Source organism: Elephantulus edwardii, unplaced genomic scaffold, assembly GCF_000299155.1.
Source record: "Elephantulus edwardii isolate Elephantulus edwardi_28Jun2011 unplaced genomic scaffold, EleEdw1.0 scaffold00235, whole genome shotgun sequence".
Classification (NCBI taxonomy): domain Eukaryota; kingdom Metazoa; phylum Chordata; class Mammalia; order Macroscelidea; family Macroscelididae; genus Elephantulus; species Elephantulus edwardii.
In genome coordinates, this window is record NW_006399985.1 from 4,043,379 (window position 1) to 4,046,984 (window position 3,606).

A 3,606-nucleotide genomic window follows, 5' to 3' on the forward strand; every position below is an offset into this window, starting at 1 on the left:
TTGAGCCTCAATCCATATTGAAAGCTGCAGTCCTTGACCCTCTGCAGCAAGCACTTCAGGTCCTCCTCAGTTTCAGCAAACAGGGTTATGTCATCTGCATAAAGCAGATTGTTGATAGATCTTCCACCAAAGCTGACCCCACATTTCTCCTCATAGATCCCAGCCTCCCGAATGATCGGTTCTGCATACAGTTTGAAAAGGTATGGAGATAGGATGCATCCCTGGTATACGCCCTTCCCAATTTTGAACCATGCAACAAAATCCATCAATATGCTGTCTACAAGAGACACACCTGAAAAATGAAGATAAAGAAAGACGAAAAATCAAAAGATGGGGGGAAAATATACCGAGCAAATGACAACCTGAAAAAAGCAGAAGTAGCAATATTAATCGCTGATAAAAAAAATTTCAACGTAAAAATCATCACAAAGGACAAGATAGGTCACTACATAATGTTCAAATGGTCAATAGATCAAGAGAACTGAGCAATAATAAATATTTATGCACCAAATGAAAGAACTGCAAAATATATAAACAAACATAAACAAAACTGAAAAAGTAAATATGATCATAGATGCAAAAATCCTGAATAAAATCCTGGCCAATAGAGTCCAACAATACATAAAAAAATAACAATAATTCACCATAACCAAGTGGCTCAACATAAGAAAAACAATCAATGTAATTCAACACATTAACAAAGAAAGCAAAGAACAAAAACCACATGATGATATCAATTGATACAGAAAAGGCCTTTGACAAAATCCAACACTCTTTCCTGATTAAAACACTCAACAAAATAGGGTTAGAGGGGAACTTCTTCAACATAGTAAAAAGTGTATATGCAAACCTGAGAGCCAATCTTGTTCTCAATGGAGAGAGATTAAAGGCATTCCCTTTGAGAACAGGAACTAGGGAAGGATGCCCACTATTACCTCTCCTATTCAATATTGTATTGGAAGTCTTAGCAATAGCAATAAGAGGAAATAAAAGGTATACAAATTGGCAAAGTGGAGGTAAAATTATCTCTCTATGCAGATGATGTGATAGTATACTTAGAAAACTGTAAAGACTCGTCAAGAAAACTATTGGACATAGGTGATCAATTCAGTAAAGTAGCAGGATACAAGATCAACATACAAAAATCAGTTGGATTTCTCTACAGTGACAAAGAGAATACTGAACTGAAGCTAAGAAAAACAATACCTTTCACAATAGCTAATCACAAGATAAAATATTTGGGAGTAAATCAAAGAAAATTACAAAACAATACTTACTACAAGAAACAAAAAGAGACCCAGAGAAATGGAAGAATATACTTTGCTCATAGATAGGAAGACTCAATATTGTGAAAATGACAATACTACCAAAGGCAATTTACATGTTCAATGCAATCTCAATAAAATACCAATTCCATTCTTCAATGAGAGGGAAAAGTCAATCAATCTCCAATTTCAATTTGAATGGAAAGATGCCCTGAATAAACAATGCACTCCTTAAAAAGAGAAACAACCCATTGTTTACTGCAGTTTTGTTTACAATAGCAAAGAGTTGAAAACAACCCAAGTGCCCATCAACAAAAGAATGGATAGAGAATCTGTGGTATATTCAATAATATACATTGTGGTATACACAGTGGAATACTATGCTACACTGAAAAGCAAGAAACTCATGAAATAGTATACAAATGGGTGACCCTGGAGGCCATAATGCTGAGTGAAATATCTCAGTCACAAGGGACAAATATTGCATAATGCCACTGTTGTAAAGCAGGACTAACATTGGGGTTGGAGAAAATCTAAGAGCAGAGTGGATAAATAATGTATACTGCATTTAAACAGATGAGGGAGAGAACTATTTGAAAGGAATATATGATTAGATATTATTTTCATGACAAGAGTCCAGAATGAAAAGTGCATGGGAGAGTGGACTGGTGGTGGGTGGGGATTATATAATAACAAAAGGGCTTTGTTTTTTGTTGTTTTGTCTGGTTTTTTTGGTTTCTTTTGGGTTTTTGTTTGTTGTTGGGATTTTTTTTACGTTTTCAAAGAGAAAAACCAACTAGGGAGAGGGGTAGAGAGGGAGGAAAATGTGCTACAATGAATGAATGGAAAGCTAAAGTCTCTATAAATGTTCATTAGAAAAAAGAGAGAGAGATAAACAAGGCAGGATCATATCACTCTCTGATTTCAAACCCTACTACACTGCTGTAGCGGTCAAAGTAGCATAGTACTGGTACAATGACAGACACACAGATCAATGGAATAAGACTGAGAACCCCAAAAGCAGCCCTTCTACCTACAGTCAACTGATTTTTGACAAGGAGATGATATCAGTTAAGTGGGGAAATGACAGACTTGTTAACAAATGAGGTTCACAAAATTGGAAAGCTATCTGTAGAAAACTTAAGCAAGATCCACACCTCACTCCATACACAAAAATCAACTTAAAGTGGATCAAGGACCTAGGACTAAAAGCTCGGAAAAATTCTAGAAGCCCTAATCCACAACGTTAACTGTCTTCCAAACATACTGAAAAAACCTACAACTAGGAGAGGATAAAAGAGATGAATGGGACCTTCTAAGAATCAAATCCCTAGGCACATCTTAAAACTTCTCCAGCACTGTAAAAAGGGAAGCGAAGGCAGTTCAGTGAACGGCCTCTATGCATCAACATGCCTACGTTTTATTGTGACTACTGCAACACGTATCTCACTCGTGACTTGCCATCTGTGAGAAAGACACATTGCAGTGGCAGGAAACACAAACAGAATGTGAAAGACTACTATCAAAAATGGATGGAAGAACAGGCTCAGATCCTAACTGACAAAACAATGGCTGCATTTCAACAAGGAAAGATAGCTCCTACTCCATTCTCTGCTCCTCCTCCAGCGGGTGCCATGATCTCACCTCCATCCAGTCTCCCTGGACCTCCTCGCACTGGTATGATGCCAGAACCCAATATGGGGGGGGGGCTCCTATACGCCAATGATGGGTCCTCCTCCTCGTCGCATGATGCCAGGGGGATCTGCTCCTGGAATGAGACCACCCATGGGAGGCCATATGCCAGTGATGCCTGGGCCCCCAATAATGGGGCCCCCTGACCATCCCATTATGGTGCACATGCGGCCAGGAATGACTCGACCAGACAGGTAAGGACAGAGTGCAGCTTCTTTGTATCAGTTTTAAATTACTTGTACTACTTCACCAGGAGATCCTGGTGCTGTGACTATGGGTATTTCCTAACAGCACAAGGAAGACTTGACTTGCTCCCCTTTCTATCACAGAATAGTTTGAGTGGAGTAATGGGCAAAGGATTAGAAAAGCAAATTTTGTGCTGTGACATGTGAAAATAAAATTGTGAACTCTTGGTTTTAAAAAAAGGGAAGCTACAGATTGGGGAAAATATTTGGTAATTACATGTCTGATAAGGGACTTTAATCTAAAATTTATAAAATACTGGAGCACTATAACAAGATAAACTACCCAATTGAAAAAAATGGGCACAGGATATGAACAGACACTTCATCAAAGAAAACATTCAGATGGCAAACAAACATTTGAAGAAATGTTCAAAATCCCTAGCCCTAAGAGAGATGAAAATCAA

The 3,606-nt window shown here is 38.1% G+C and overlaps 1 pseudogene; it reads left to right on the top strand.

The window, feature by feature from the left end:
• The first annotated feature begins 2,674 nt into the window (after positions 1-2,674).
• On the top strand, positions 2,675-3,155 carry LOC102875486 (annotated as a pseudogene).
• Positions 3,156-3,606: the final 451 nt, after the last annotated feature.